Genomic DNA, 11203 nt, shown 5'->3' with positions numbered 1-11203 from the left:
CGGCGGCGTGGCAGCCGCAGGAGGCCCCATTAGCTAAAGTGGTGCTTCAGGTTAAGAACAGTTTCAGGTTAAGTACGGACCTCTGGAATGAATTAAGTACTTAACCCGAGGTACCACTGTACGCAAAAGTGCTTGAAGTTCGAAATGGGGGCTGGAACTGGCAAAAACAGTCCAGGAAGACAGCAGCTTCTATGGAGGCAGGATTCTGAATCTGTCTTTGAGACCCTGAAAACTTTTGACTCCATTAAAATATTGTTTCAGTAATGTATTTCAATGTCTGTGGATTTTTCTTTTAAAAGCTGCTGAGAGACCTTTCATCAGGTTAGGAAGCAGCAGAGGCCAGATCTCACCTGACTTGTCTGGGTATCCTGCATTCGGTAGAGCCATCCTCGACGAGGCCTCTGTCACCAATTAATTCCCTACCTCAATTTCTCCTGGAGAAGATCACGGGGAAATAAAAGCCAAGGGGCACTGCTTGTGAGCCTTCTTTCAACTTTCTCCCAGCAGCAAACTGCTTAGCTGTGATGTGCGTGAAAGGCCTCTGACATAACTCCCTAAGACATTCAGAGCTGAGTCAACCTTTCAGCATCTACCGTGCATTGCTTTCGCCATTCAGCATGAGCAGAGGGAAAAGGCAAGGGGATTGAGAATGAGCTCAGAACAAAAGTAGAAAGGGAATAGAGCTACCGTATTTTTCTGTGTATTGGACGCCCCCTATTTTTGGGGACCCCAAATTAAGAAAATGAGGGGAAATTGCCCTGACTTCTTGAAATTTTGAGGTGGAGGATTGCCCAGAGGCTAACAGCCCCACGCATCTAACAGGCTGCCTATCAACTGCTCCCTCACCGGCAATCGCTGAGCTTTTTGGGGGGTGGGCAGAATTGAGCTTTTTTTGGGGGGGGGAAGAGGTAAAGCTTTTTTCCAATTACTTTTAGCACTTTTCGCCTTTCCCACGGAGCCTCTGTACATTATTCTGTTTTCCTCCTCCTACTCTGCCCGCCCTACAGCTGGGAGGGAGGCTGTAGGCAGTCCATTTTTGCCGTGAGGCTCCATTTGTGCACAGGTAGTGCAATGTTACACAGGAGGAGCATGGCAATTGAAGTAATATCCCCCTTCTGCGCCTATACACAGAGCTGGCAGACCTATGCGGCAGGGTGAAGCAGCTGCCTCAGGCAGTGGAAATGCAATAGGCAGCACTCTGTATGCCCCACCACTTCTGCCGCTGTTGCAATGTCTCCCCATTCACCACGTTCGGCAAAGTTCGAAGAGTGTTTTGGTGCATCGCATTGCTATTCATTTTCACCACCCCTGGAAGACGAGCAGTGATGTCTTCCATTTGTAGGGATATGTGTGTGTGTGTTTGTGTGACTTTTATTTTTTTATTTGTATACCACAATTCTAAGTGGTATATGATGGAAATGTATAAAGGATACAGCAAGGATACAAGCATAAAAAAGAGTAAAATTTAACTATTAAAGTAGAAAAGTCACCTAAAGGGCCTGCTAAAATAATTAAAAGAGCATTCTTCACCATACCAAGCAATGGACGTTCAACAGGAGGCGACCTATCTGATCTCAGCCAGGAGGGGCTTCCACAGAATTGGACCCACAGTGCTCACTGCACCGCTCCGGGTGGATGCAAGTTGTGTGTCTGAGCCATGGTGGACCAAATGGCTCCCCCAAAATACCTCAGGCAGAAATAAAAGCTATCAGGTGGTCCTTACACGATTGTAGACTTAAGAACCAGACCCATTAACCCATCAACCAGAACTTTGAACTTGGGCCAGTAACATGCAGGCAGCCAGTGCAAACTTTTAAACACTGGAGTTGGTGATCGTCTGTCCCTGCCCACAGCTTAGGCATAGCGTAGTGGAAACATTCACATGTTTAGATCCCCATCAGCAGACTGAAATGATACGGTCTGGCAACAAATATTATTTATTATTAAATTCTTAATAAATAACTATCAAGATGACATGGTGTGTTTTGTAGAGGTGAGAGTTTAAATTATCATCCTCACCACTACCATAGAACCGCCAAACCCTCAATTCTGGTTCACTGCTAATAATATTAGTGACTGTGTTACTAATTATTAACTGCTCGTGATAATGGTGATGATGTCATGTGTTATGGTGTGTGTGTGTGAGAGAGAGAGAGAGAGAGAGAGAGCTCATCAGCACCCTCTCCAATGTTGGTTATACTCATTGGAAATGTATCCAATGTTGGTATACGCATTGAAAATGAGAAGGGTTATTGGTTTTGTTTTGGTTTTGCTTTACAATGTATTTTGTATTCTCTTTCTGCATTTTTCTGTTGCGAACCACCCTGGGGTCTTTGGAAGAAAGACAGTATACAAATTTAAACAACTACAACAACAAGTAGATCACAACGGTGGGATTCAGTCTGGTGGACTGCAGTGCAATGAAATGTTCAAGAGCTGAGGCTTGGCTAACTTTGCCTCAAAGTGTAGACCATGCCTGCGAGATTTTTCCTGATTTGTGCATGGTGCACAAATTTGTGCCACAGCATCTTCTGCTCTGACAACTTACCCCGCTGTGCCACAGGTTCAGGACGGACAGCTTGATAAACGGAAGGAAATAACCACAAATCTAATTGACTGAATCTCCTTTGGCCTTCCCTCCTCTTGTTTCAGGCCCAGAAGGAAGAAGCCCTTAAAGCTGATGAGATAATAAATTCAATTATGCTGCAAACTGGCTTTGGCTGCCAGGGTTCTGTGCTGCCTTTACCTGCTTTTGCCATCCATTCTACTGGAATTGTTTAAATTTGCTCCTATGGTAGGTTTGCCTATTAGCGTTGCTAATGAATTTACTAGTGCAAAAGACCACTTGCAGGGCTGTTTGAAACACAATTAAATGCAATTATTTAGCACCAAACCAGGGCACCGGCTTCTCCCCATTTGACAAGAATAATTCTTTATTCTCTCATTAGCCATGGGCCTTGGTCCCCGTAAACTAGTTATCGAACCACTTGTTTAAAGGAGCTTTGTTCTCAATGTACCTTCCCTTATTTAACTTGGACAAGTTTCTTTCATTTCTCTCCTCCGTGCAATGCTGCTAGCATGCAAAAAGTAACCATTGTTCATGTTGTTGTTGTTGTTGTTGCTGAGAAAGCGACGAGACGGGGAGCTGTCCTTAGTGAGACGCTTGGCTTCTTGACAAGCTCCTTTGCCTGTCCTGCTCATAATGGATACAAAACTGTATGGGGTTAGTAGACATCATATAAACACCATAGGAAATCAGAGCCAATGAATCATAGAGACAGACCCCTACTGAGTGGTGTATGTCTGAGCAGCCTGTAACTGCACAGAGAGGGAGGGAGCGAGGGAAAAACCCACTTAAGCAAGTCACTTTCACATGACAAGTTCGCGAAAATTTGAAATGAGTCCGTTTAGGTACAGCCACAACTGAAAATAACCAAGGACTGCTGGCCTGGGTGGGCATGATGATCACGGCAGCAATACTAAAGCTGCAGTGCAATCCTATGCATGCCTGTAAGCCCCACTGAGTCCAATGGTCCCAGGTAAGGGTGTACATAGGATTGCAGCATCCATGTCTAAAGGTGCTTTGGGATGCAGGCTGAATATTGCAAATGAGTCATTTAGATATTGCAAATGTAACTGGCGACAGGTTCTTTTTTTAAAAAAAGAAACTCCTTGGATTTTCAGGAAAGGTTAAATCCATATTAAAGGGGAAAGGGAGGATATGCAGTGGCATTTTCAGGCCCATAGGGTCATGCCGACCCTGGAAAAACTTGCATGCATGAGCAGGATCAGTCCCACAATAAACATCCATCTGCAGCACCTTACAAAGCAGAGACAGAGAGAGAGAGAGAGAGAGCGAGCGAGCGTACGGCAGGGGTGATGAAGCTGCCTAGAGTGCTGGGGCAACCCAATAAGTGGGGTATAAATAGTAAATGGGACGCGGGTGGCACTGTGGGTTAAACACAGAGCCTAGGACTTGCCGATCAGGAGGTTGGCGGTTCGAATCCCCGCAACGGGTGAGCTCCCGTTGCTCGGTCCCTGCTCCTGCCAACCTAGCAGTTCGAATGCACGTCAAAGTGCAAGTAGATAAAGAGGTACCGCTCTGCTGGGAAGGTAAATGGCGTTTCCGTGCGCTGCTCTGGTTCGCCAGAAGTGGCTTAGTCATGCTGGGCACATGACTGTACGCTGGCTCCCTCAGCCAATAAAGCGAGATGAGCGCCGCAACCCCAGAGTCAGCCACGACTGGACCTACTGGTCAGGGGTCCCCTTTACCTTTATATAAATAGTAAAATTATCATTATGGAATGGGACATCCCTGTTTTAATCGGAGAAACGTTGGTGGGTATGTTGGAGTTCTTGAGCACATTCCAGCCAGGCCAAATGTCAAGGAGCTGTCAACAAGGCAGGTCAGCCACAGGGTCAGCACACACATGGGAGACATGGAATGCAATTAGCTTTTTATTAGCAGAAAAAGCCAACAATACAGCAATGTCGCTGGTTCGTTTTAACTCAACGAAGCTGCAACTAAGCTCTAGGTATGCCCTTCCCCTCTAGCCTCTCACTCTGGATCCCTCCCAAGCAAATGAAAGCTGTATTGAGGGGGGAGAGTGCCTCCTCAGAGCCCATCTGGCACCTTGCTCAGCAATGTGCAGGACCTTCCTCAAGTCAGAGAAGGAGGAGAGTCAGCAGAATTGAGACTGTCTGTGTGCACACTGTGACTCTCAGCTTCTAATCCTATCCTGGGACGACCTGTCTCCCAAGCCCTCTTGATCGCTCAAGTCTCCTGCTTCTATCAGCTCCCAGGTTGTTCCTTCTGCTGACTGCTCCTCAGTGTCCCACCACCAGGCTCCAGGTGTCCTCTCAGGGGCATAGTGGTGGTTTTTGTTTTGGTAAACCACTTTGCAGTTTTTTAAAAATAAATTTTATGAAATAAACAAACGATAAATATACACAAGCCAAAACACAATCCATCCTGTAGATTTAAGTATCTGTCCCTAGTCACTTACTTGTTATCACAGGCCCAGAATCCACATTCCATTGTAAGAAAATATGAAATAATGTAAAACCATTTTTGCATGCAAAAAATAATAATAATGGGGGGGGGGGGGAGAAATTTTCTGCACCGGGTACTACCTGACCTTCCTACGCTTCTGTGTCCTCTTCAGGAAGTCTCCCACCAGTCTTTTTCATCCCGCCTATCCCTGACACCAAAACACTCAAGGCGGGTGTGAAGGAAGGCTGGTTGGAGGTGTTACCTGGGGAGAGAAGGTGTGACTGGGGAATGGGTGTGGTCCGGAGCTCCAGGCCTGATTTTCTGTGGCACATTGTGCAGGCATAGATTTGACTTCGCATGTACACTTTGAGACATAATGATGGATGTATTGCCTGTCATAATGAGGGGAATGGACAATTGCCTAGGGTAATACAATGAATATAAAATAAGTATGGCGTTGTGCACCCAGAGGTGGGAATAAAATTAAAAACCCTATTAATCTTTCTGCATTAGTCATATTATTGATATATTTCATTGCAGGAAGATACTTATTGCCTAGAGATGCCAAATCCTCATTTTCTCTCTCTCCATACTCTTCCATTTTTAAAATCAAAGCTTATTTCCATGGTGTCAACATGTTCAAGCTTCTCAAAGGTAAATCCAGGAAACGAATGCCATATTTTAAAAAGGAACATTTGTTTGAGCAGATGGAACTGTAGTACAAAAAAACAAAACAAAACAAAAAACACCAAAAAACACACACAACCAACCCCACATCAGGGAAACCTTGTTAACATTTTTATTAGCTGTTCTCTTTTAAGGCATGAATAATGATGCTCTTATATATCATTATATAGCATGGCAAAAATCCCTGAGTCTTTATAAAAATAATCTGAGTGTCTTTCATGCGAAAGACAAATGCATGAAAGGAAAAGCAAGTTAGTTAACAGGTCTTGGAAGTACAGGTGGAGATGGGAAGTAGGCATGAAGAAGTTGTCCCTAGCCTTTTCAAAATGAATGTGAGATTCTTTCGTGGTGTTTGTTTGAGTCCTACACACTTGTGGATCAGGCTCCTCATTCAGACTATTCTCCTTCCATCTGTGGAAGGCAAGCAGAGCGAAGCTAGCATGCGCGCGCGCGCACACACACACACACACACACACAATATCAATCACATGTTGGTTTGCACAATTCCCTGAATGCCTGAAGAGAATCTACTTGGCATAGTTCATATTTTTCCTTCAGATTGTTTTCCAGGAAACATTGGTGTTCTCTGGAAACTTTTCTAGTATTTCTCAGTGTGGCTATGTGTAAATCTTTAATTTGCACTACAATTCTTACCGGCCCTAGCCAGTCAGGGGAAATAGTGTGAAACATCTTTAGGCTACCAGATAGGGAAAGCCTACCCTAAACTTCGAGTGCAGGATAACTGAAGGACCGTCTTTTCTCAGATAAGCATGTTCCATGTCCCATTGCCTACTAAGGTGTGTTCGCTGGGATGTAGGGAATGTTCTGCATGGCAGCACTCAGATTCTGGAACTTGTCAGACTCCCTCTTTGACGGAGTTTAGATGGATTGTGGATTTTTTTGTTTGTTTGAATTTAATTTTACACCTGCTTTGGTTGGTTTCTGATTGATTTTCACTCGCTTTGGTTTTTTTTGGTGTTTGTATTTATTAAGTTATTATTATCATTTAAGGCATTTACCATATTTTTCCAGGTATAAGACGCACCCTGAGGGAGAATTACCCTAATCAACTAGTTCACATCAGTAGTACAATGTGCTACAAGTCAGAGAGGAAGAGATATCACAAGACTAAAATCCAGGATGCATGTCTGTCTGTCTGTCTGTCTGTCTGTCTGTGATTGAAACCAGATCTCCCCTGTCTGACCCTGATCCGCTATTCATTATGCCACAATGGCTTTCAGGAAGTACATACAGTGGTACCTCGGGTTACATATGCTTCAGGTTTCAGATGCTTCAGGTTACAGACTCCGCTAAGCCAGAAATAGTACCTCGGGTTAAGAATTTTGCGGCGCGGCGGCAGCGGGAGGCCCCATTAGCTAATGTGGTGCTTCAGGTTAAGAACAGTTTCAGGTTAAGAACGGACCTCTGGAACGAATTACGTTCTTAACCCGAGGTACCACTGTAGTTACTTTTTAGCTGCTAGGAAGGTCCTAAATATGTTTACAGTGTCAGAAAGAATTTGCTTTTGTGTGTTCTAAATCATTTGCTGTGGTCCCACTTTTTTGTACTCCATAGCAATCCTAGCAATGTTATCAACACAGGTCAGAAACAATCACCCATCAAGCAGGAATAGGGAAACTGCTCTTCTGAATGATGTTGTTCTCCAGCTCCCATCATCCCTAGCCAGCATGATGAAAGTTCAGGAATAATGGAAGTAGTAGGCTAAGGAGGACAACAGGATACCCATCCAGGAGTCACAGCTCAGGGCCATGCAGCAAATTAGTGGGTGCCCATCTCCTTCATGGGGAATTTTACGAGTGCTAGGACACCCAGGGTCCTAGGGAGTTGGCACCTATGTACCCACCCCTGTTTTAAAATGAGAGGAATTGCATCTTCAGCATGCATATCGAGTAAATAGGCCTATTAATTGTGCAGAATACAAATCACTGAATAAAACCATAAGCAGAGTTGCTCCTGGAGAGTAATCACTGGTGATCTGAAATGAGCTTTGGATGCAGTCCCCAGATTATCCCGGCATCTCTGAAGTCCTAACCCCCTAATCATTGTTTTCAAATTTATGGTATTTAGGCTGCAACATTAATAACATATTTCCAACACTGCACCTACATATTTTTAGATCACATCATTGTGCTCTCAAAATACTAGCTAGCAACTTAATGAGAGATACAGCAGTAAAGAACGAGCAGAGGGGAAGACAACTGCAGTGCTTTAATTAATTTCCCACATTTTTCCTCGTTCTAGCAGTCATTGCATTTCTATGGGAAGTGATTTGGCACAGAAATATTATTGTAAGCTGCAAGATGATTTATTCATCTCATTGCCTGCCAAGTGTTCCTGTTACATAGTCAATAACCAAACCTTAAATCTTACTTTGGTTTTACATATTGGATTCAAATTAATCTTATGGAAAGCTAAGGTAATTTGGGATAAAAAATCCTGATAGTTCTTCTTTCCTCTGGCTAAAATCCTCCCTTATGTTTGGCTTTAAAAAAAAGAAGTGTTCAGCTAACTTTTGAGCAAGTCATTACAAATAAGGTTTATTATGTTACTACAGTGTAATGATCATTGGTCAATTATTTAGAACATATTTATGGTGCTATTACACATTCCACTGAGATCATTTATTTGGGAAGAATATAAAAAGCGGCATGTGATATATATGGAAATGGTGGCCTTACTGTACAGATGAGTGTGAGGCGGGCGAGCAGGGGAATCAATGCATACATATGCATATATTATATACAATTGTTGGAATTTAAAAATGCCTATAATTTTCCCCCTTTTGGACAAAGTGGGTGAAATTTACAAGCATAGGCATCTTCCCAGTATGGATTAAGCCTGACAAATTTCAGAAAACTAGGTCCAGGTCATATTGGGGTAGAACTAAATGGGATTCAGACATGGGTATCTAATTTGTTGTTGTTGCTGCTGCTGTGGTGAGGAGTTTGCTGCTACAGGTTGTTGGCTTATTTTCAGCCTTTATATGACTGAACCCCACATACCATGACATGGTGCTGAAGAGAAGCAATGAGAAGCAATGGGCTGTGCCTGCTGGTGGTTTACTGTATTGTATGGGATGATACATTTCAGAAATGACTTCTAAGAAACTGCTTTATTTGTTCATTAGCAGAGTAAGGCACTAGAAAAACATACAATTCCAACAATTGAAGAACAATACCATTGGACTCTAAACCAAATTCTAAGGGTCAATTTCATTCCTTTTACACGGAATCTCCTTTGGCTGTGGTGACGCAAATTCTGAAACCAGTCAGGCTTTTTTGTTGTTGTTAATGCTTGATATGTCCATAACATGAAGAAAATGTAATACAAAGCGGATGGTTCTTATAAAAGAAATTGGAGTGTTTGAAAGGTTTGGCCTGTGCTTTGCCTGTTTGGAATGTGTTCCTGAACCGTGATTCACCTGTATGTGCACCCGTATGTATGTCTCTGTGTGTAGGAACCTCTGACTTAAACATGCCTATAAAGTTGCTGAAGTGTCTGTGGGTTTCTACGAGGTGAGACACAGTGATAATAGTACGAGACTTTGGACTCAGCTACATTAGTCAAGAAACAGTGTTTTGAATGCGTTATAAACATGCAGCACAAGATGGCGCCAGGGAGCAAAAAAATATATAACCAATTTTCTATAGTGTTTTTTTCTTTTGTAATGACGAGTTAATTTCTGACTTATTTATAGTGTTTTTTCTCCCTGTGTGTAGATCCATCCTTTATTGAACAAACAGAACAGAACAGAACAACAGGAGCAAAGCAACTCCTTACAGTGGTACCTCGGGTTAAGTACTTAATTCATTCTGGAGGTCCATTCTTAACCTGAAACTGTTCTTAACCTGAAGCACCACTTTAGCTAATGAGGCCTCCTGCTGCCGCCGTGCCGCCAGAGCACGATTTCTGTTCTCATCCTGAAGGAAAGTTCTTAACCTGAAGCACTATTTCTGGGTTAGCGGAGTCTGTAAGCTGAAGCGTATGTAACCTGAGGTACCACTGTATATGTATTTTTGAAAGCCTGGGCCACTCCCACTCTCAACATGATTGGCTGTCTAAACCCACAAGCTGCGAATCATAACTCAGAGCTTAAGAGCCAATGCCAGTAGCCCAAATGCTTATAATGCTGCGTGATTGGCTATCATGTATCAAATCAGAGCACAAGGGCTCAGAATCCTTAGTCCAGACTCAAGCTCGGACCACTGAATACGTAATAGTAGCCTACTGTGTAAAGACTAAAGCTGCATGCATTACCCTACTTAATTTGGGCCTTGGGCCCCACTGAGCACTTGTATGCGGCCTCTGGAAAGTTGCCTGGAAAAGTATATGGCCCTCGGGTTGGAAAAGTTTCCCCACTTGGTGTAGAGCTTTGTAGATATGAGAGAGAGAGGTGGGGGAGAAGACATATCATGATGCCAATATTATAGCAAACTCAAGAAAAAAAGAGGAAAGTTATAGGAAGACATCTTGCAGGAGCGGGAAGCTGTCATCAGCAGCGGAGTGCCGCAGTCCGACGATGACAGGGACAACGGGAACAATGTAAAAGAATGTGATATACTTTGGTCCAATACACATCAAACAAGCCAAGAGGGATCTGTCTCAGCAGGCTGGGAGATGATCATTAATTTTTAATAGTGTTAATGTTTATTAGTGAAAGATGATTGACTTTAAGTGCCTGATGAATAATAAATAAATGATGTAGATTGCTGGCGTCTGAATGGCATTAATATGGAAGGCCGGCGGGAATATACCCTTTATTCTTTAAGAGGGGCACTGCAACGGTCCCCGGAGGTGTGCAGCGCTTGATTTAAGCTTTCCGATTCAGAACACGCCAAAAAACTTTGAATGGCTTCCCCCCAACCCTCTGTGTTTTTGGTTACTTTTCTTTTGGTCAGGAGGATTATTGCAAAGCCCCAGGACGACGCAGGCAAGTTCATCCCAGCTGTTGTCGCTAATCCGAGACTGCTGGAGAAGGTGTGTGATTCACTTGGAGGCCCTGTTGGGTTTTGTTACAAACACCTGTGTCCATCAAAGAGAACACACAGGATCTCTGCAAGAGCTCTCCTTGACTTTGTAATTTCATTGACTGACAGTTTAATATCTATTTATTTTCACATCTGACTCCAGTAGAGACAGGCTGGCATCCTAAATGTCAAGATATTATGCTGACAACTGTGTTTTTTTCATTATTTAAGAGGAGAAAAAGGTTCTTCGTAAGTAAAGTGTTATTTTCAAGCACAGCAGATACAATAAAGACCAAATTATATTGCATATATAATTGCCAGTATAACCACTGGTAGGTTATCAGTACACATTTTTTTATTATTATATAGGAATAGGTAGAGGTATGCGATTCGATTTCCTTGCAAGCTTACTCTCCCCCTCATATTCTGACTTTGAAATGTGCAAATTGCATAATTTCAATTGATGGAGCAGCTGTCATTTCTGGGGAGTTATGTGAGCCGTGTTTCCTTTGCTAAAATTAAATATTTTAATAGA

The sequence above is a fragment of the Podarcis gaigeae genome, assembly GCF_964106915.1.
Source record: "Podarcis gaigeae genome assembly, chromosome: 6".
Taxonomy (NCBI): domain Eukaryota; kingdom Metazoa; phylum Chordata; class Lepidosauria; order Squamata; family Lacertidae; genus Podarcis; species Podarcis gaigeae.
This window is presented reverse-complemented; position numbering follows the sequence as displayed.